At 47.2% G+C, this 22,160-nt stretch overlaps 1 protein-coding gene across 16 annotated transcripts in view; it reads left to right on the top strand.

Moving 5' to 3' along the window:
* LPP (LIM domain containing preferred translocation partner in lipoma) overlaps nucleotides 1–22,160 on the top strand; it is a 341,933-nt gene that overhangs the window by 36,627 nt on the left and 283,146 nt on the right. For 4 of the 16 annotated variants that reach the window (XM_071812666.1, XM_071812665.1, XM_071812671.1 and 1 more), the window contains one exon: nucleotides 3,306–3,448. The exons of the other annotated variants lie outside the window; for them this stretch is intronic. The gene's annotated coding sequence lies outside the window, so the exon portion shown is untranslated. The remainder of the gene's footprint in view (nucleotides 1–3,305; nucleotides 3,449–22,160) is intronic. 16 annotated transcript variants of the gene reach the window in all.

The raw sequence follows: 22,160 nt of genomic DNA, 5'->3' as shown, positions 1-22,160 counted from the left end.
TTGGGCTGGTCCCGCCGATTGCTTCCTTGGACTGGTGAGATGTTTCAGTGGTACATCCTTGCTGAAGTTTCTTGCTGTTTGCAATGATGAGGCGGAGATGCTGGGTCCTTGGGTTTTAAAGGCTACGGGACTTGCTCAAAGCTACACAAATGCACACAGGTGTATATAAGCATTTGTATGTATGCATATTTATTAATTACATGGCACGGCCAAGAATTGATCCAGATTTCCTGACTCCCTTTGTCCTGTCCTTCTTCCTGGGGTCTTCAGAGGTACCTTTATAGCAGGGGCATCAAACTCATTTTCACCAGGGGTTACATCAGTCTGGTGGTTGCCTTCAAAGGGCTGAATGTAGTTTTAGGACTGTATAAATGTAGGAGTGGTTACATTTATACAATCCTAAAATTAAATTTGGCCCTTTGAAGGCAACTGCCAGGCTGAAGTGGCCCCTGCTGAAAATGAGTTTGAAACCCCTGCTTTATGGGCAGCCTTGCTGTAGCAGCTGGCTGTAATTGTGCTGATACCCCAGAGGAGAGCATCCTCCTGTGCAATTTTCATCAGGTGATGCCCATCCAGCGCTCTCACTGGCATGGCAGATGCCGTGTGCCTGCAAATGGATGGGAAATATCACTGGGCTGACCTCAACAGCCTCTTCAAAAGGCCACAAAGTGTCTGCGGTTATGGCACGTCTTCCACCTGCTGTGAGCGAGGCCTTGATCTGCTGGTAAACTTGCAACACTCCTTTAATAAACAAACCTCACCACTGACAGGTAGTTTTGCTGGGACAAATTCAACCTGAGAGGGAGGTTGCTGAGTTAATGGGCATTCTCTCCTGGTAGTGTTATCTTGTAGTACCAATGGCATCTTCTGCTTCATTCTGGGCTGGGAGAGAAGGTCTTGGGAGGAGTTGGGCAGTGTGGGGTTCTGCATCGTGGTGTGCCCTGATGGCAGGGGCAGGATCCAGGATGCTTGGCAGTCCCTGGTGAGGTGTCTACATAGCTGCTGTTGCAGTAACTGAAGGTTATGGGATCCAGGGAGCACACAATGTTGTTTGCTGAGCAAATAAAGGTGGGAGAGAAAAAAGGAAAAGCCTCAAAGTGTCTTTAGGTGTGTTTTTTAAGTGGTAAAGCCAAGAAATTCTCGAGTGTATGCAATTAATGTCTGTTTAAACAGAAACTTCTTTAATAGCTGAAATATCAACTCTTAAGGAAGAGGTTTCCTGGTGGGTCTTTTTCATCTCTAACTGCCTGCCCTGGCATGGTGTGTGGGATGTTTCTGAACCTGGGCTCAGTGTTTTCAGTTAGGCTTGTTAGGTGTTTGCAAAGGGCGATGCCTGCCTTCTGTCCTGGCTTTCTCCTATCTCGATTTTGTAGGGGCAAAGAGGCCAATTTATATGAGAACGCACTCATTTGGGTCACATGGGTCCGATGCTTGATGTCATTTGTTTTGGTTTGGTGGACTGTCATTTGTTGTCGTTGTGTGTATGTATGGGTATATGTGTTGAAGTACCTGTGTTCAAGCGTATACAGCAGTTGAGAGGGGAAGGTATGCCACACTGGCGTTTCCTAGGGCTTGGGACAAGGTGTCAGATGTTTTTATTTGCTCTGATCCTGGAGGAAAAAGATTGCAGAATGGACTAAAGGGCTTTTCTTCCTTTTGAGCCCTATGTGCTGTGTCTGTGAGCAGGCTGCGCTCTCTGGTCAGTGTCGCTGGTGAAAAACAGTGAAGTTTTGAGAATAAAACTGCGAGGAATGGGGTTCATGGTGGACGCAGAACACGTGGTGATAAAATCTTTATGGGCATGACCTGCACATGAAAACTTGAAGTATTACTGGTGATATGGATGTTCTACCAGCAACCTGCTGTGGACATGGTGCTGTTTGTGTATAGTTAATCTGATTCAAGAAAAAAAGGCAGGAGGATGTTTCAGAGCACTGTGCTGAAAGGTCACAGTGGGGCACCCGCTCAAAACAGCCTCGCTGAACTTAAAACGGCACAGCAAGCACCAGCGTCACCCTCCTGATCAGCTATGAGAGTGACATGGGGCTTTCTGCTTGCACTGCAATGTGCAAAGGTACACTTTTCCCCTCTTTTATCTTTTCCTTTGAAAAACACTGTTTAAGTGCCTTTGAGGTGCTTCTGCAGCAGTTGTTCAACCTTGTCCTGTTGTGCACGCGCTTGTTGGAGTCTCCTTTGTTATTTTGATGCCGCTTTCACAGGTAGACCAGTGGTAAGGAGCGGTCTGCAGGACGTGCTTCAGTGGGGCTACACCATATCTGGGCTTGGCGGTGCAGGGCTGGACCCGTAGTAGGTGTATAAATGGCAAAACTCCAGGCTGTTCTAAGTATGAAGGAACAGTGTTGAAGCTTTGAGAGCTTGACACGGACATGATGTACCTCCCCAAGCCGTAGCTGCTGGCTCTCTCGGCGCAGTTCTTTTGTTGCTCCCAGATGCTGGAATTAATGTGCAGCAAACTCTGAAATGTTTGAACATGCTGTGATCTCCTTGTAATATCTCTTTTTCCCCCAGACAAACACATGGACATGTTCAGCCCTCCTTGCTTTCCTTCCTCCCCAACCTTGAGACTGTCCTGCTATTGTGGATTGCTCGTGTCATGCACGAGTGTATTAAATTTGTCCCTTGAGAATGCACCAGTGGCTGCTGATTTGTCTCCAAATCATTGTCCTTGCAGTCTTGAATAATACCCACATGAAGCAGGTGGAGCTGATACAATCACTTCCAACACAGCTGACAGCAACTGGGTCAGATCCTTTCTCACTGTTTTCTCCCAGAGGAGAAAATAAAGCACACATGACGGCACAATACACAAGTTTTCCTCTTTGTCTGCCCTCCCCAGCCCCCAAATCATGGTTTCCTCAATAACAAAAAAGTCTCAGCCAATCTGTTTCATAGAATAGGCTGAATTTCTTAGAGTCAACATTTCCATGTCTGACAAAGTTTAAAAAAGCTAAAGAGGAAAAAAAAAAAGGGGGCATAGAAGCTGCATGTGGTCTGGCAGGCAGCCAGGCAAGGAGTGCTCTTTGGGGTTATTATTGGGCAGATGACTGTATGAAAAGCTTAAACATAAACCTGGTTCTGAAGGCTGCAATGCTCTGTTTGAAATGCTGATGCATGTTTGATGCTCGTGAGAAAATGTATTGCACTAACTCAAGCCACTTCTTTTTAACTTCTTTTTTTTTCCCCCTACAGTAGCTTGTGTGCCAGTAGAGTTCCTGGGAAGCGATTACAGGTTCTCCATAGGGAGTTATTGCCAGTTTTGAGCTCTTTGTTCCTGTCTCTAATAGGAGCCATATCTAGGGTTTGCACGTGTCAGATGGAGATGTCCCTGAATGAACTGGACTGCCTTCAAGATCCTCTCCGCCCTTCTCAGGACCTCTTTCAGCAAGGAGGGAGGAAGTTTTGGGGCCCGTGGGTTCTGGTTCAGAAGGTGTGTGTACAGAGGGGTGCAGGCAAACCCGATCACTGTCACCACAGCACCCTGTAAGCGGGGGGGACACATGAGGAGGTGGAGGGACAGACTTTTGATGATCCTTGAGAACTGAGACATGGTACTTTAGACACTCAAGGAGCGGGAGCCGACAGAGAGATGCACAGGGCAGGGCAACACGGGCAGAGCTGCTGGTTGGGAAGTTTCTTCTCAAGTGCTTCAAGACCAGCAGAAGAATGTCTGTTTGTAATGCTGCTAGATACCACGTATCTGTCTGTGTTCCCATCTATATACGGTATGTGCAAGGCTATATATAAATGCTATGGTGGCTGGTATTTTGGCTGATACACTCACAGTTTTGTGCCACACTAAGAGAGTTATAAATATCTCCCTGTTCCAGGAACATCTATACTGTGGCAGATGTCATCTGGTGCGGGGAGTGGCTTCTGAAAAGGGAGCACAACATTATTACTATGAGCCTTAGTAGTCTATTAGATTATTTATTGCTTCGCTGCCACCATAAGAGATGTGAGGTGCATTATTTCTGCCTGTCAGATTTTTTTCACACATACAGGCAGACAGCATCTGTCACTCCTCCCTGCGAGGCACTAGCTTTCATTCTCAATGAACTTTCCAGCTGGAAAGAAGGCAAAATAAAGGCTTCAGGACTACATGGAGCTGATGAGCAAGGGGTTCATTAACAATTGTTTACCTTGGAGTTGCGATTCTGAGAGCTGTTGTGAATTTGTGTCTTTCTTGGCCAAGACACAGTCACTTCATGCTTGTTGTTTTATTTCACGGCGAGTCCGTCAACCTGTTGTGTGAGGTCCTGTGGAAACATGGTATGAGTCAGGCCCTTCTCGGTTGCACGAGACAAAAAGTAGAATAGGAAACAAATGAGAAATGGACTTTGTTTTGGGAGTAGCTCTCAAGTTCCCTGGGCCTCAGTTCATCGGCTCAGGACCTGACAGTGCTGTTTCATCCCCAGGACCTGTCAGAGTGTGCTAAAGTCCCATTCTTGAGTGTCCTGGCAGAGCTGTGGGGTGTTTGTGGTGGCTGTGAAGCATTGGCTGTGCCAGCCATGTTATGATGGAGGTGCTCAGAGGGCGAACGCTGGTATTGTCAGCAAGCTCTGCTTGTACACACAGGGGTCGTTCTCCATTGCTGATGCTTTGGATGAGGTTTCAGTGGAATCTTTCAGACTGGAAGGTCTGGAGAACATGTTGGGTTTTGTACCTCCATTGCAGAGAGTTCCTGGGCACATAAAGAAAGTAAGACAGTGAATAAATGAAAAGGCAAAAGAGATGTGAGAAGTCACACATGAACCTTGACCTGGGACTCTTGTTTCGGGGTGCCCTGCAAGGTATTGGTGCTCTGTTCAAATCCTCCTCTGTGTGCTGGGGTGGGATGCTTGTCCTGTACTGAGAGTATGGGAGCCAAAACTTTCCCTTCTGTCTTGGTGGGTGAGGAGGCTTCGGATGTGGATTGGTCGCCTGTGTTCGTTGGTAAGAGGAAGGAATGATCAGTGGGACAGCAAAGGTGTGGAAAGTGGGATTACAAGCAGTCAACTCTTATGAAGATTGACCTGGTCAGAAGAGTCATTCTGGGGCTTGTTAATTCTCTGAGCCTGGCAGGTGGGCCATGTTCCCTGCCTAGTTTGCCCATGGCTGGGTACGGTGTTGTCAACACTAGCCAGGCATCCTTGTCTGCCTGCTCTTTGCAGAATTGTGGTGTTATTGAGGCAAGTTTTGCTGTGGAGGCTGGAGGTGGCTCCATGGAACTGGCCTAGTGGGTTGCCATTACCATGATATTGGTGCCTGGGGAGGAGCTGAACGGCCAGAGGGCTTCTGCTTCGTGTTTGAGGGCAGTCCAAGAGCAGATGAGTATTGTGGGTTTATGCTCCCTGGAGGCACAAGGGACTGTTGGATCTGGACCAAGGTAGAACCTTGGCTCTTTCTATCACATTGCTCAGTCCACCATTAACATCAGAAGCATGTTTGTAGGGTTTTTCTGTAGTTCTCCTGTTCCTTGCATCCATCGCACAGTTCTGTACCAGTCCGGCTTGCTCTTGTCAGGCCTATGTAGGCAAGTGATAATTCAAATGAGGTTGAACCTGGTACCTCTGTCTGACCTGGAGACACCTTTAGTGTTTTCCTGATGGAACAGGAGTAGGAGGGACAAATCTTGTGGCTGTCTCCTCCCTGCTGTAGCTGGGATTGGGTTTACAGCAGTGACACTGGGTCAGTTCAGGCCACATCCAGCCCAGGGTCCACAACTGGATGCTGAGGGAAGGCTATCAGCTTCCCCATGCCACTAGCAGAGAAGAGAGACATGGCTGCAGCGAGCCCTTGACCTTGCACAGTGCCCTTCCCGCTCTGACCCTCCGAAAACCCCTAGGATCCACGGCACAGCCCTGCCGGCGGATAAAAACCAAATACATCGAAAGCTTCGGCAGCGTGGGCATGCGCTGGGAGAGCGGAGAGGAGGGGGTGGAAAAATAGCTCTGGTGTTGTCTCACCGGGTGCCAGGAAGCGTCGCAGCGTTGGGGTGAAAGACGAGCAGGGTCTGACCGCGGAGGGCTCGGAGGAGCCGGCAGCCCGGGCTCAGTGGCACATTCTGTACATTCTGCAGCCTGCAGCCTTGGGTTGTGCTGCCAGGCATGCAGCTCAGCTGGTGTTTCATTATCCCAGTACATGCTAAGTCTCTATTTTTTTTTTCCTCCCCCCTACTCAACTTTAACTGAGGTGCACTTGTTTATCCATTGGGCTCTACAGCCTATAAACAGGATGTCTCTCTGTTTCCTTTCAGCCCAGTAACACTAAACCGCTTCAAGTGCAGATAAGGCTTTAGTAACCCATCTCCTGGTGAATGAGCCTTGTGTCGGTCATGGCTAGCTCCAGAAGAGACAGCATGCACCTATACATATATTTGTATACTTATCTGCTCTATGTATGTGGTGTGAGTTGACCATGTTGAACACGTTCCTGTTGCTGAAAAGGAAATAAATGCATGTTTTAGGCAGGGTGGTTGTAACAAGACACCAATTTAAACCTGATGCTGAATTTACATTTTGTAAAAGCAAGCTATTTTCTAAAACCCTAAACCTGTGAAGCTTTTTTGGGAAAAAAAATCTGCGGTTTATTATGTTTGAATGTTGATTCCTGAAGTTTTTTGTACTATGCTGGAGACCTGGATACTGAGAGACTGACAGTGAAACAGAGCATGCAGGAAGGGATTGTATTAACTAGTGCTTGCAGTGCTGGGCAAAGTTTTGAAGAGGGGGGAAATAATAACACTGTATTTCAAGAAGTCATCTCTCTTCAGAAAGGCAGTGTTCAGTCTGTGAAAGCAGTGAGCACAAAGGTCATTATTCTTTTCGATCTGGGACCTTGCAATCACAAATAACAGTAGCGACGAAAACAGGGTTTTAATTTGAGATGTTCAGTGCCTTAGCTTTAACGTTCAAGATATTCAGTGATTTCTGTTGATTGTGGTCTTCTTGTAAGTTCTCCCTATATAAAGTCCTTTATAGCTCCTCCTCCCTTAAATCTGTATTTTCCTTTAATAGCTAGTCTTTCATTTAAAATAAGGTTCGGGACTTGTGGTTGTTTAGGAAAGCTTTGGGTAAAGGGCTCGATGCAGAGTGCCAGTAGGGGCAAAACTTCAAACACACTGATTTGTATTATGTTAGTTTTTAAGCCAGTCTTACCAACTTTAAGGCTGGACTGATGATTTTTGAACATTTAGGCTGGAAAGCACGTCTCTAGAAAAGATGTGAATTACGTCTGATGTTCCTTGGGTCGGTGTGCCCGTAGTTCAAGGGAATTGCCAGCAAGAGCTTATGCTTTTGTAAAGGTTTTAAGCTTCTACCCGCCGCTCTAACTGGGTTGTCAGATCAACACAATGTCTCATTTACGGAGACATACTCTGGATCTGTTACTGAGCTGTGGTTCAGAATAGCTATTGAGGAACAACTTGTTCTGCCACAGCTCTTCTGCAAGCGCTTCATATGCCTGCAGCTTCATTCCAAAATGGATATGTCTTTTTTGACTTAGTTCAGGCTGTATTGGAAGGTAGAGTAAGATAAAATACGGAGGGGGAAAAAAAGCTCTGTTCTCCCCAAAATAAGATCATCTGCACAGGGCATCTTTCCTGCAAACTTTTTGTGTTTTGAAGTCGCTACCTGCCTTGGCGGGTGGATTCCAAGACGTGTGACTGGCTCCGAGTTTTTTGCAATTTGTTTCATGGTAACAGGGAGTCCTTAGGAGATCAACTGTTTTCTATAAAAGGTTGGATGATGCTGATTTTTAATGGAGGGGTCAGCGTGCTTGCTTTCCCTGCCCTGGCTTGGCACATTGTCCTTTTGTGCGAGCAGGCTGGGTGAGTGACGGGACACGCTCGCACCCGCTTGCATAAGGGCTTGACACAAATGAATTGGGTGATGAAGCTGATGTTCCACCTGCCATTTAAATAAAGATGTCCTCCTGATCCCGAAAGCATGTACCCATCACAAGGGCTGGCAGCGCTGGGTAATATTTAAGCTGTTTTGCTTAGCTCATGGAAAACAGGAGTAGATTTCAGCGTTGCCTTTCTGGGTGGGCAGCATGACATTGAGAGCGGTCATGGGCCTTTTGGCCGGTGACAAACCCTGGTGGAGCGGGTGGCCAGGGCAGCAGGCGGTGCTGGAGGGGTGGGTGATGCTCAACAGCAGAGCCTGGGCTTGTGAAATGGTCCGTCCCTACAGGCTTCTGGGGCCGGGGGGGATTGTTGAGATTGGGTTTTCTGTTCTTGTGGTGCTGTGCCCCCTCTTCTGCCTCCTGTTTGGTGTGGTGTTACCCAGCTGCCATTGATTCTCTGGTAATGTGCTTGCATCCCCCCATCTCACATTTCACAGGAGAAAGCAGAGCTGAATGGCCTGGGATCCATAGCTGGGCTAATTGCTGGCTCGTGTGTCGGCATAGGGATGGGTGGGATTGGCAGCAGAGCTTCCTCTTCCCTCCACCACACCTGGGACCTGCGTCCATGAGCTTGTCGCTCATCTCCCATGAGTAGTGCAGCACCTCCACTATGTTTTTTTCCCTCCCTCTGTATACGTACATACATACATATATTTTTTTTTTCTTTTTTTTTTTTCCCTTTTGGAAAAGGACAGAGTAGGACTGAAGGGGAAAGGTAAAGCTGAGTTTCCCTGGTGCCATATGTGAACAGTCAAACTGCTTGGCTTGTCCCCACCTCCTGTTCCTGCAAGCCCAGTGACAACAGTAGGATATGCTGGTGGGGAGCCAGTGACTTTCCTTGCTGGTGATGGGGGGGTCCTCTTTGTTCCTTTCCTTTAAAAAAAAAAACCACACTTGCTGGAACAGAAGTGACAGCAAATCCTTGCTTTTGGTATTGGACCTTGGTCCAGAAGGTGAGGTGCTGGTTAAACAGTAACAGAAATGTGCAGGCTGGGTTTCCACTTAAATTGTGCCTGCTCCACACCGTCCCGCTGGAAGGGGAGCTGGGATGCTCTTGGCAGCCGATGGACGGACACGGCAGTCAGTGAGAGCAAATTGCCATGAGGGTATATGAAACAGATGAGGTTCTGCTCCTCACTGCAAGCTTGTGTCCTCTGTGTAACTGGTGACCTCAAGTCGGTAGTTTGGACAGATTATATGGGGAGAACCTCTAGGCTGGGTCCCAGCCTGATTTTTGTGGGGGGAGGAAGAAGGAGAGAGAGTGGAATGGAAAGTATTCTGGGGAAGGATTTAGAGGTAAAGAAAGTTGGAGTGAAAATAGTTGAGTGCACGGTGTCTGCTGTGATCTAATCCTGCCATGTTCTCTTTCTATTCCAAATAAGTCTTGTATTTTACAGACTTGAGCTAAATGCTATCACAAGGATCAGCTTTTAGGCTGGGGGTGTGGGAGAACCTACCTTTGTTTTCCCGAGGTTGCTCTGATAACCTCAGCTGCTTTAGGAGTGGTCTGTGGAGCACACTGGTGGCTTGTAATCAGGGTGTGAGGCTCACCATCCAGTTTATCAGGATTAGGAGGAGACTGGACTGGCTGGTGAGTGCTCAAAATATTGAGGCATGCTGTAGGAGAGAAAGCAGTGTCTCCTTAGAAACTGCTGGGAGTGGGAGGAGAGCACCTGAAGAGGTAGGAAAACAAAATGCATAAGAGGTGGATGTTAGAACAACCCCATCACTCCTCCCTGCCAGAAGTCACTCTGGATATAAGGTGGTTCCCCTCCCTGCTCTCCCTGTGTCCAAGCAGATGCTTGCTGTCCTGGCCATCTCTTTAAGTGGTCTCCATGATTAAAGCGGCTCCATGCATCAAAGTCGAGACCTGTGTGTTGCCCTCTCTTGTGTCATGTAGAGAAGCTTTCCTTCCCTATTGCTCACTTTGGCAAACATGAGGTGCTCTCATCTGACAGGACAAACCGGTGTGTGGTTCGTGCTCAAGCAGGAACTGGGCTAAAAATGATAACTATTGTCCTTGGCGTGCCTGGGAGGGGACAAAAATTGCTTTTGTCTCGTCCATTGTATGCTGATGAGGAGGTGATGTGGCACAATAATCTCCAGGTGCTGCCAGCTTGGTTGGGTTTGTGGCTGACTTGTGTTGACAACACAAGGGACTTCCTAAGGTAAAAACTTTAGTCCTAAACCTTGCGCTCCTGATTCCTGTGTATTAGCCTGCAGTGGCTTTAGAGGATGTGTCTGGTGTGTGGTCCTGATGCCTGAGACACTCTGCACCTTGTGGCATTTAAAGTCAGGGGGGACATTGTATACGATGTGAAGGAGCTTAGAAAAAGACATACAAACAGCTGTTTCTAATGAATTGAGCAATGGTGATTGAAAAGTGGTAGAAAAGGGAGAACATATAGGTCAATCATCTTAGTAGATAATTTCTCCACATTATTTAAATACTTTGGTGGAAGAAATACATTTGCAAAGTGCTGCTGCTGCATAAGAGACTAAGGGCAATGTTGCATCGAACTAGAGGAGAAAGATGAACGGATTAATTTCATCACCATTTCCCCCCCACTCTATCTTGTTAACATTTGAAGTGGAAAAAGTCATCTACTTTGAAAAATGTCACTTGGTTAAAGAAAAAAGCCAAACCAAAACCAAACCCCCAACTGAAAAGTCTAAGTGAGCATTTACTATGTTGTGTGGTGGGTGGGATTGTAGGACCTACACAAAAACAATGGTTGGGAGCTGGGCTGGCCAAGGAAGGAGCAGAGGGGAGTGACACAATCAGCAGTGAAAACAACGTGGTGTGAATGGTTTCTCCTCCCAAAACTGAGGTGTGTTGATTCAGTCCACTGGTTAGTAGTACATAAGAGAAGATGCAGGGGTTAGTTAGATTGGGTGGGGGGGAATGAATGTTAACGTGAGCAGGGGATTAATTTGGAGTTTGGAAGGAGGGCATTGCGAAGGGGGTAGTGTCAGCCTGTTGAAGTGCTCCCCATCAACACCGGTGGAGCGGAGTTTGCTGCTGTGAAGAGTTCAAAAGTAGTGCTTGGGTGGAAAATGGGAAGTGTTTTCACGTGGGGGAAAAATTTAGAAAGAAACAGGAAAAAGTGCATCCTGTTTTTGAGAAAAAATAACTCCTAAACACCTTCCCCTCCCCCCCCACCCCCATTAAAACCCACAGACCTCTCCAGAATCTGAACTTTCACATTTTCTAGTTCCTCTTTGATTTAAGAAAAACAGTACAACACAAAACTCCCCCCCCCCCTCCAGAACACTAAAATACTGACTAAAAAATCATGCAGAAGTGTTTTTACTTGGTGATGGGACATAAGTGGAGTTCTTGTGGGGAATACGTTGATGGGAGACCTCCAGGTCTCCTGGAGCTCAGATGCTCCTGCTGTTCCATGGCACTGTGTGGCTTTGCTGGGAAGAGGTAGATTTAAGTTTCTTGAGGATATTTTTTAGTGCTGGTGGATGCAGTGTAATCTGTATCTTAATGTGATGGCCTCTGGTCTTTTGTGCCTGTTTTCTGTGCTTTGTGTGTTTTGGGAACCTAACAGCGCTCAGCGTTCTTTGGGGTTTTTACCCTCTTGTTCCTCCTCACAGCTGCGTAACTGGGTTATTCTGTCTGGTTGATAATCCCTTGCTTCAAACTCTTAGCATTTTCCTGGTGGTTTAAGGTATCTCCTCTTCTCCCTCCCCAATTTCCTCGTTGCCTGCACCCTGTGGGTGTGCTCCTGAGCTACTGGGTGTGGGTTACAAGTTCCTGAGAAAATCTGAGAGTAAATAATTAACATGGCATAACATTGAGCTCCCCCCTCTACCCTCCCTAGGGCTGACTGATGACAGTAAATATTCCCTTTTTGAGCTTGTCCTGCCTGTCTCAAAGAGCAGATCTCCTTGAGTGGGTTCTCTTTTTGTGTGTTTTCTTTTACCTTCTCTTTGCGAGAGTAAATAATGCACAAACGACAAACAAGAGGTGGAATTGCAGATGAGGAGCTGACCTGTAAGTCTTTGTTGATCTGGTTACATCCCTGCTCAGTGGAGAAAACAGCTTCTTGCTTGAAAGAGGGTAAAGTGATTCCTTTTGGCTCAAACTGGCGCAAGGATAAAGCTAAAGGAAGACGCCCTCAAGAAATGGAGAAATATTTTTTAGAGAAGTTGGATTGTGAGCCCATAAAATGCAATATTTCTGTTTTAAGCTCTGTCACAGATTTCTTGTGTAATTTTGGGCCTCTTCAGTGCTTCCCAGAAAGCCAGTGTGAGTGGTGTTGTGTTTCAGTGGGGTTCATGTGAAAATTCATAGATTAAGAAGGCCTCTCTCAAGGTTAGTATCAGAATCAATAGTCTCAGGTGAATTGATTCTCGAAGCTTGGAAAAGCACCTCCCGTGCTTCTCTCTGCCTCAGCTTCCCCTTCTGGTAAGTGGTGCTGTGGAAACCTCCTCCTGGGTGTTATACAACACTAGTTCAGCCTCAGGCACGTACAATGGCAACGATGGCCGCGGAAAGACCTGCTGCTGGTGAGACCAAAGAGGAACAAAATGGGAAATACCCAATGTGTCTGCAAAGAAAAAGAACCCTTTGATCTTGAGCTGTTGTGGGTTTCTCTGCATTTTGCTTGCTCATGCTCCTTGGAGGATTTCTGGAGGAGCTCCAGAGTTCAACCTTGGTGGAAGTCGCCTTAAGAACCATGGGTCACATCCCCGATGGGGCCGAGTGTGTGTGGGGATTGCTCTGGTCGTGGGGCAGGCGCTGCTGCTTCTGTGACTGTCTGGACCAGTTCCTAAAGCAAAGTACCCGAAGCACAGCCAGGCAGATTAAGTGTTTCCCCTACCGAGTGGTATTTGTTGTGATGTAAAGCTGGAATGGTTCCTAGAAAGCATTAAAACACAAATAATATTAACCAGAACTGAGAGAGAGCAGCCAGTCGCTCGGAAATGAGAAATATGTTACGGTGAGAATGGGTCAGTAGGAATGAGGCCGCCTGGTTTCTGCTACTAAATCCCTCGAGAGCTTGAAGCCTGGTCTGGTGGGACAGGGCACAAGCAAAGTGCTTGTCCATGCCAGAGTGGGACTGGGAGGCTTTAACTGCTGGTCATGCTGCTGAACTGGAGCATACTGGGCAAGACTGGTCCTATCTGAGGACCCTGAGATTGTGGGGTGGGGAGTGAGCACTTCTGACTCAACATATCTGCTTGTCAGCTGGGACCAATCCAGCCCACCCACCCCAAGGATGCTAAAATAGAGCTTTTCTCTGTAAGGCATTCCAGGATCCCAGGCAGTGTCGTGCTGATCATATGCAAACTGCTGTTCATTAAATGCACCGTTTATTTATAGAGATATTTACCTGGATGATGAAATCTTCTCCCTGCTCATGAAACGTGCTTGATAACTCACGTGAGTGCTCATAAGGCCAAAGGGACAGTCAGCCCTTTTAATCTGCGCTGCCGCGGAATAAATAACCCGCTGGGCTAATTCCCTGCAAGTTTGTCCTAATCTCACCTCATCCTCATCTGTGTTCACACGCACAAATGCACGCCGTCAGCAGTATGTAATGTGCTTCTCTCTCTCGCAGCTTAAACGAGTAAATCCTACAAGACCAAAGCTTTGGAGATGGAAATTGCATCACGTTGGTGGTCTTGGCATATGATTCAGGCGACTGAAGCACGGCTTGAAAGGACGGCACTAGCTTCAAAGAAAATAACATTCCCTTTTATCAAAATTTCACACTGTAATTCGGGGAAAACCGTGTTTTTTCCGTTTTGCTTCATGTTAAATAGATGTGTGCAATCATTTTTGTGTTTCAAAGTAGCTAGTTTCTCCAATGGTTTGTGCAACCGGTAGAGAATGAAACTACTGAAACTCTGATTTATTTTATTTTTTTTAAACATACTGAAAAGGTGAGCAAGGGACTTGGCACAAACGTAGGTCTTGAAACTACCTGTGTTTTTTCTCAAGTCTTACCCTCCATTGATACTCAGTTGAACTTAACGATGGAAAGAATTTGTTGCTTTGAAATGGGAAGCTGCAGCACCCTGCAACTGTCCTCCTCCTGCCTCTGTCACCCTTGGTCTTATTTGCTCTTTTGTCACCTTTGGAGAAAGGTGACATGTTTCTTTGCAGGGACTGAGGGAGGGAGACAGGAGGCTCCTGGCATGTTTCTGTAATAGAAATCCATATTTAAATGACACAGGCAATAAACTTTTATTTTTGCTTGTGGATAGCACTTGGTTTTATTCTTCTGGGAGGCGTGTTGCGACCCTCTGGTTCAAACCCCCTTGCCCCTTTGTGTGGGAGCGCAGATTGAGATTTACCCCTAGCTCTATGAGCCCCCGTGATGCTGGAGGTGCAGGATCCCATTGCACGTGGTGTGGGAGATCCCAGAGGACCCCAGAAGCTGCATGGCAGGAGGGAACAGCATCACTTGGTGGCCCTTTGCACAGCAGCCCTGGTAAGCAGCACCTTCGCTCTTGGCTTTGGGCACAAAGCTGATGTGTCAGGCAGCTCCTGAAGCCAGTTTCGCCACATTGGGTAGAAGCAGTTTAAAAAGGCCAGTGTGAGTTTGAACAAGACATCAAGCCCAGGCACAAGGAGGTTGTTGGTGCACTGGGAGCACATGTTTTGCTGTCCTGGTCCTTTCCTGCTGCCTGGTAAAGAGCTTGATCTTAAGACCTTGAGATCTCTAATCTACGAAGATTTCTTGTAATAATATTTTTTGCCAAGTGGCATCCGTAAGAGGGAGATTTCAAGAGTTAAAATAAAGTAATCCTGCACTGCTGAACAGAGCATATAAGTGGAGTTGTTTTGTTCAGTTGGGGTGTTCCCAAAGGGAGGGTTGTGTGGAGCCATTGAGCTGGTGGAATCCAAATCCTGAATGTGGCATTTGATGTCTTATTGCAAAGTACTTCTACTCCCGTGACAACTTCAGCATAGAAGAGCTTGTTGAACCCTTATCCATGTGCTTTGGTAGCAATGGTTAACACAGGGGAAGGGCCAGGGCTTGGAGAAGATTGTGTGCATCACTGTTCTGGGCAGGTAACCCAAGGGGTGGGTGGCTGTGGGAGCAGCTGGACTGTAATGTGGGTCATTGAGGAAAGGGGAAGGGTGAGGCCTTCTAACCTAGAGGAGTTTGGGCTCCGCCTTGGGCTAGCAAAATAATCATCAATATCAACATCTGGCCTATCAATTTTTCCATTAGAAACTCACTTCTTTGTGGGATTTTAATATCTTGGCTATTTTGAATCACACTAAGAAACAGCATGCCACGCACAGGCACTCAGCATGGATGCTGTAGTTGTTTGGAAAGCTGACATATATAATAATAATCTATTACATTGCCCTGAGAATGGGGAAGATGGGAAAACCAAGCCCCTACGTAGCTGGAGTGCTTTTCTATCAGAGAAGCTGTAGGAACAATGTGCTTGCAATTAACTGTAACAGCAAGAGAGTAGCTGGTGAAGGGAAGGGATGGACAAAGGGGCTTTTTTGGGTTAAGCTTCTATTTTGAAACACAAGAACTCTATGATAGGGATGCTTCAGGCACCTTTTGGTCGGTGCTGTAGTCCTTCAGCCCACCTTGCTGGGCAGGACTGAAGAGGTGCTTTCAGTCACTTTTTGCATCCTTCCTTGCTCTTGGCTCTGTGGTGAGACAATGCTGCACTGGTTGCTGTGGTGGGGGATATGTTGAGTTGCATGGGGGTGGCTGTGAGCAGAATGTGGGACAGTAACTGTGGTCCTCGGTGAGCAGTTGGCTGCTGCACCAGACCGTAACCCCTCTCCTCTGTGGCACAGTGAACTGGGAAACCAAGATCCTGCTGGATCCCACAGAGTGGTCCAGAGCAGATGTAACTGGGCCCAGGGAGGCCACCTCTTCTTGGACAGATCTGCAGTGCTGGTGTGTTGTAGTGTTCCTCATCAGACTTTGCATCACTTACCAAGACTAAAACCTCGAACTGACTTCTCGTAAGGTCCCTATCGCAGATAAATCACTTCCAGACCTCAGGGTGGTGTTTATTGAAAGTTCAGGATGAAACATTTAGGTCCGTAGCTGGACACAAAATTGAGGCAATCTGGTTTGGAGCTGAGTTGGGGAGCCAGAGCATTGCTGAGGGCATGAGCTGCACGTGTGTGCGTGTGTATGCAGCATCCCTACAAAACAGGATCTGGTTTAAGGGAGTATTTCTGTACAGGAGAGCAGTAAGTATATGCTTAAGTCCTCCGGAAGTCAAAGCAACTTCAGCACATATTAAAGTTAATCATGTGCTTAAGTGATTTTCTGAGTTGACCTGGATCTGAAATGGCACATAAGGCTCCCTTGATTTGGGATACGCAGCTCTGTTCTGTAGTTCCTTCCTAAGGCAGGTGCCGATTTTATTGATTTTTAATTCTTTCCTTAAAGATGACCTGTTTTGGCCTCACTGTTTTGCGGATTATTGGAAAAGATGATGTGAAAAGTTAAACTTCTCTGATCAACACAGTCCTTTTGAAATTACTAAGAGAATTTTTACCATTCATTTCAAAAGGGCTCTGCATAGCAAGATAATGCTGTAACAAGGGTGTTTCACTGAAGGATACTGTTGGAGTCAAAATGCCATCTGGTGTGGTTGGAATGACAGCCTGCATGGAATTGGTGTGGTGTAATGTGCTACTATAGACTGCTTCCCTTTAATGTATTTTTTGCAATGAGCGGGATGCTTGCAGCGTGGATTTGAATGCGATGTTGTGTAATAAGAATAATATGCAGGTGCATTGTATAATACTCAGGCGGATAGCTACTGCCTAGAAGAGTAATGTGGTTACTGCTGCATCTTTTCCCCGTAGGAGCATTGTTCCCCAAGCACTTACGGGTTTCCCTGTGTGTGAGGTTTATGTAAGTAAATTCCTACTCAGGTGGATGGGACACTTCTTCTGAATTGATTTTTTTTAGTAGAACATTTTACATTTGTAACAATAGATTGTGTTAATATATAGGTTCTTCATAAGAAGACTAACGTTTTGCCTGGAAATAACAGGATCATTTGAATGCTTGAGTGTTGTTAATGAAAAAAGGGGTGGGAGAGGAAATTACCTTTAATAAGGAGTTGAAGTGACATTTTTCCTTATGAAATGCTACCACATTTGATTTTTGCAGAAAAGAGAAGCCGAAGGTGTTCGGAGGCAGGTGTGGTGCAGCTGGGTGCCTGAAGACTTGCCTTGGCTGCTTTTCCACATGCCTTGGTACTTCCCCCATCCTTGCTCTGCTGCAGGTCGGTGCTTGCTGGAGCCTGGCAGCCCTGGCCAGCAGCGTCCCTTGCTGTCCAGGAGATGAAGTCCTCCTGGTGTTTCAGCCCATGTTTGCAGAGCGCTGTCTGTTCTTGTGTTTCGTGTCCCCACTCAGCCTGGCCGGGAGTGAACCCTTGTCTTGACCTGCCGCATCCTCTGGTAGGAAGGCTGCCAAAGCGACTTCCAGCTGAAAACACAGTTTGCTAGGAAAGGGAATGAGTTACTTTTTGGCTTACCTTTTGGACCTCTGGCCTCCAGACTAGGCAGATCCTCTTTCTAGTCATCACTGTAGTAAATCCGACCTTGCCAAGACCAGCAGTGACACTGGGTGCTTTCCTGATTGAGTCTTCTCTTCGGCGTTGGCCCAAGCAAAACCTTCTAAGTTCAGGTTACCCTCACATGGAGTTTGGCTCCTGTGAAGGTGCCTGGATGACCCCCTTTATTGAGGGGAGTTCTCAGCTAATGTTTAAGATCCACTTTAAGTCGCACTAACGTAAACAGTACTTTAGCAAGAGGATAGGATCTTGGGGCTTTCATCTCCATGTATGATGTAGTGCTGAAGGCTTGTTTGCGCAATGCTAACATCTCCTTGCTGTCCCAGTGCGTGTTCCTTTGCATCATATGTCCATTTGTGTTTATCAGAGGGTAGTGCAAAAGTGGACTTGTCAATCTAGAAGGAGGATTGTAGAATATCTTTTGGGAGCCAAGGAACTTGACAGAAACTGGAAGGTGCCGGCTTTGAACTACTGAGAACTGTTGTTCAGGAGTGTCTGGTCTCTCTGAGAAGCAGAAGCTCAGAGGTCCTCTTAGCTCCTCATGACTTGCACATGCTAAAATAGAAATAAAAAGCAAAGCTTGAGGTGTTGCGGCAGAAGGGTGGTTGGTTCCTCATTTAATATGGAAAGACTTGCATCCTTGGGCACACATCTGTGATAGGCTGGAAAATAGGGCAAACCAGGGTTCTTTCCTTGGCTGTAGTACTTTTTCTCTCTGACAACCCACTGCTCATACAGATGCCTAAATTTCCTTCTCTGGAAATGCAGTAGTAGTTTATTGTAGGTGTGTTATGACATTTGTAATGAACGTGTTCTTGCATTGTATAGGTACAAAGTTTAAGTCTTTGTTTGGTTTGATATATTTGCATGTTTAACCAGATAAATTCCAATAGTGCTCTAAAGGAAGTTCTAGGACTATTTTAGTTAATGAGGACTACTGGTCCCAGTGCTGCTTTCCACCCTGGGCTGCAGCTGGTTATTTCACTGAGGCTTTGAAGCTCTGAAAGGCGATCACCCTCCTGCTCAGGGTGTCGGCAGCACCTCAGCTACTAGCAGAGAAATATGAGCTTATATCAGAGGAGGTGAGGGAGAAGTGCTTTGAACCAAATACGTTTTTTGGAGGAGTGCGTGCAGGTGGCCCATTGTGATTTTGCTCAGATGTTTGTTAGTGAAGTCTCTAAGTACTCAGCATTTGCCTGATTTTGACCATTTGAGGTATCTGAGCAGATGGGGATTCTTCTAGTGGAGCTGGAAGCACAGGTTTTTAAGAGAAGGAGCAGCCCCCCTTGATACCAGCCATAGTGTTCATCCCCATCTGCCTGTGCAGGGGTGGGCATTACTTGCACACAAAAAGCTATGACATAGAGGGTCACAAATTCTGGGGTGAAAGGATGGGTCTTTCTCAATGCAGTTGTCCTGTGTAGGATAAAGGCTGTAGCATCTGTTTGTAAGGACAGGATCTGAATCATCCAAGTGCAAATTCCATGCAATGTGTTTTGGCTGTTTTTAAAGGAGACGTGCCATGGGCTTCGCCTGCTCTTCATGGGTAGCTGTGTGACACAGTGTTGTTTCTGCCTCTGTTAAATGTTATGAGTGGCGTGGTTAAAAGCATGATTGATAGCAATGGGCTGAAACTTTTCTGGGATTATCTGGGGGACTTGCGGACCTCTCCTCTTCCTTTTCCAGCTCCACTGGGAGGTCTCCTCCTTTGGAAGAACTCTTCTTTGCCGCCTTATGGCCACAGCATCTTCCTTGCTGGCTGGCACTTGCTCAACTCCTCCTGCTCCCTTGTGCTTTTCCCAAGCCGCAGTCCATTTGCCTCCTGCTAGGCTGTACCTGGTGCAGCTACCATCCCACGTCCTTCGAGCATCCCTTGGTTTTCCACCCAGGAGTGAGTGTAATGGGGCAGCACAGCTTCCATCTGCTAAGTGGGGATAGCTCTTCTCTTCATGGGGTTGCAAGGCTGCAGGGAGGTGGTTTGTTATCCTGCTGAATGTTGGCTGAGCTGCGGTGACCATGTGTGGTCCCAGCCTGCTGCAAACACCAGGCCAAACTCTTTAGCTGAAACCACCGAGAAGTCACTTCACCCAAACTTATTAAGCTGTGGTGACTTCTGGTTGCAGTCACCTTGGTATTTAAAAAGTCCTCTGGTGTCTGAGAAAGTGTATTGTGGGGTTTGTTAGTTTTAATTTGAATGTTTTCGAAACACTGGAGACTTCTGCTAGGAAAAAAGAAAAGAGGTTTTGGTTTTCTTACGCTATCAAACCAGCCCTGGACATGGTACAGGCTGTTGTGTGGTTGCTGGGGACTTGCCACCTTTGCTGTGATATTTCTGCAGACACGGCTTCAAGTACAGTTCTACTGAAGCCCTTTGTAGCCCTGCAGTGAAGGGACTTGCAAACGGTTTGCACGGCCTGGCTTGGAGTTTCTGAGCTTCTGAGAACTAACAGTGTAAAAGTTCTTGGCAGGCTTTTAAGAGCAGCTGTCTAGACACATGCAGTGTCATATAACGATGGATCTTCTTTGTTTGGATCAGGCATCATCATCCTGCATTACAGCAGAAAAAATTTACCTGAATCCACCATTCTGTCTCCATACATGGCAAACACTTTGTCACCCAATAGTCGCATTCCTGGTAAGGGAGTGTAAGTCCTTTATGGAAAGTGATTCTGCCTCTGTCCCAGAGCAAAGATGAGGCTCAGATCTGATGGGTGAATATGGACCTCCTGCCTCTGTGCTCCCCACAACCAGAGAGGAGCAGCAGGTCCCGCTGTGCATGCCAAAATGGTGGGAGGTCCTGCATGGGCACTGGGGAGAACTGCACCCCACAGCCCCCCCTCCCCAGGCCAAGGCTGCCCCGTCTTGGGATTTCAGGGTGTGAAAAATTGCTCAGCCTTGGAAACCTGGAGAAATGGCTTTGAATGTCTATTTCACCTGCTTCCATTCTGTTTGTTGGTTCATGTGCTGGCAGGGAAGTGATTGTTTTAATGTTATTTTTATTTGTCCTTCTGTTTCCCAGGGCTTTTGAGAACCCTGTGTAGCCCCTGGTGCCGTAGCTGTTCCCGTGCAGGTCTGGGCTCACTCCCCTTGGGAAGGACTGGGCTCATGATCCCGTGTACTCAAGTGGTGGGCGCCCATCTGATTGCCAAACTTGTGCCCCTTTGGTGGTTTGTCTGCAGAGATTTGGTCCTCTTGGTGTGCTGCCAGTGCTTGAAAAGAAAGAGTGATGTTTTATGTGTCAGGAATGGGGGGATGAAGAGGAAAACTATCTTCCTCTCCCCTTCTTGTGAATTTATTACTTCTAATTCATGTAAAAAAAGAAAGTAGGTTCAAATCTCAGCAGCATTGACCAAGCCCTTAAAGGTGTCAACTAATCTACCAAGACATGACGAACTGAGGCTTCCTACTGGCTTCTCATCCTCTTACCTTCAGGACATTTAAATTCGGTGTACTCTTCCAGCTGCTACCCACGAAGGTGTCCGGCCTCACCAGCGGGCAGCAGGGCTGCTGTGGGCAGGCATTGGGACACGCAGGGTGGTCGATGGCATTTGGAGCAACCGTTGGGCAGCCAGCTCACCTCGAAGGAATGTGCGCGTGCTTCTGCTCGGCTCTTGCGAGCGGCTGCATGGATCTGCTGATCCTCCCCACCTTTTGCTCCTCCACCTCCTCCGGCTGCTCACTGAGGGCTGGTGGCTCCTGAGAAGTTCCAGGCACATTAGTCATTTGTTGCGAGGCATTTTTCTTTTCTTTTGTTTTTTTAATGGTATAGCATTTAGGCAGTGGGAGTGAGGAAGGTTTCCAAGCTGGGTGGTCACAGAGCACCTGCTCTGGGGTGGGAGGCGACATCGCATGGGGACCGATAGTGGCTGTTGCTTGAGCCACAGGGCACTGGGTGCCTTTCCGTGGGTATGGGACAGATACACTTGGTGGGGTGCATGTGTGGTCTTGTTGGCAGTAGGAAGGGAAGCATTCACTCTTGCTACTCACAGCACACAACTTTGTTTTTTTTCTAATCATTTCAGCCCACAGGAATTTTTTGTTTTACTGATTTTTTGGTGGTGGTGGTTCTTTCATTTAGTCATCTTTTTTCTTTCTTTCTTTTTTTTTTTTGTTTTCCCCTCTCCTTTAATTGTTGGAGCTGGTTTTAATCCCTGACCATAATAAAGCCACACTGTTAACAAGAGCAGCAGGGTATCTGGAATCACATCTGTACTACAAGCTCTGCTTTTAATTTCAGGCTGTTATTAATGAGTCTAGAAATCTTGCCCTCCCCCAGTTGAGTTTCAACCCTGTCTCTTCATCCACGTCACTCCACTGGGTGCCTCAGAGCATCCCTGTCTCCATCTGAGTGCAGCAGGTGGAGGCTGAAGACTGTATTTGGATATCATGAGGAGGTTTCTGGTCACTGTTGAGAGCAGGCAGCTGCAGGAGGTGGGACTGGGCCTCCAAGGGGAGGATGGGGAGCTGCAGCCTAGAAGGGCTGGTGCTGAGAAGGGGATGGGACTCATCCTGCTTGGCAGGGGTGGGAGGACAGGACAGGGCGGTTGGGTGGGTTCAGGTTGCTCGTGAGCTCCTGCCTGCTGCTGTGTTACTGGGGCTGAGTGTGAGGGGCTGTGATGTTCACTATTCTCACCCCCAACAAGGCATCATCAATAAGTCTCCAATAGAGAGGGAAGTTAGCTTGATGCTGATGGGGAACATCCTGCTTCTGCCCAGCA

This window comes from Patagioenas fasciata, chromosome 9 (genome assembly GCF_037038585.1).
Source record: "Patagioenas fasciata isolate bPatFas1 chromosome 9, bPatFas1.hap1, whole genome shotgun sequence".
In the NCBI taxonomy this organism is placed as follows: Eukaryota; Metazoa; Chordata; class Aves; order Columbiformes; family Columbidae; genus Patagioenas; species Patagioenas fasciata.
Note: the sequence above shows the minus strand (reverse complement) of the source record. Positions and strands in the feature narration are given on the sequence as shown.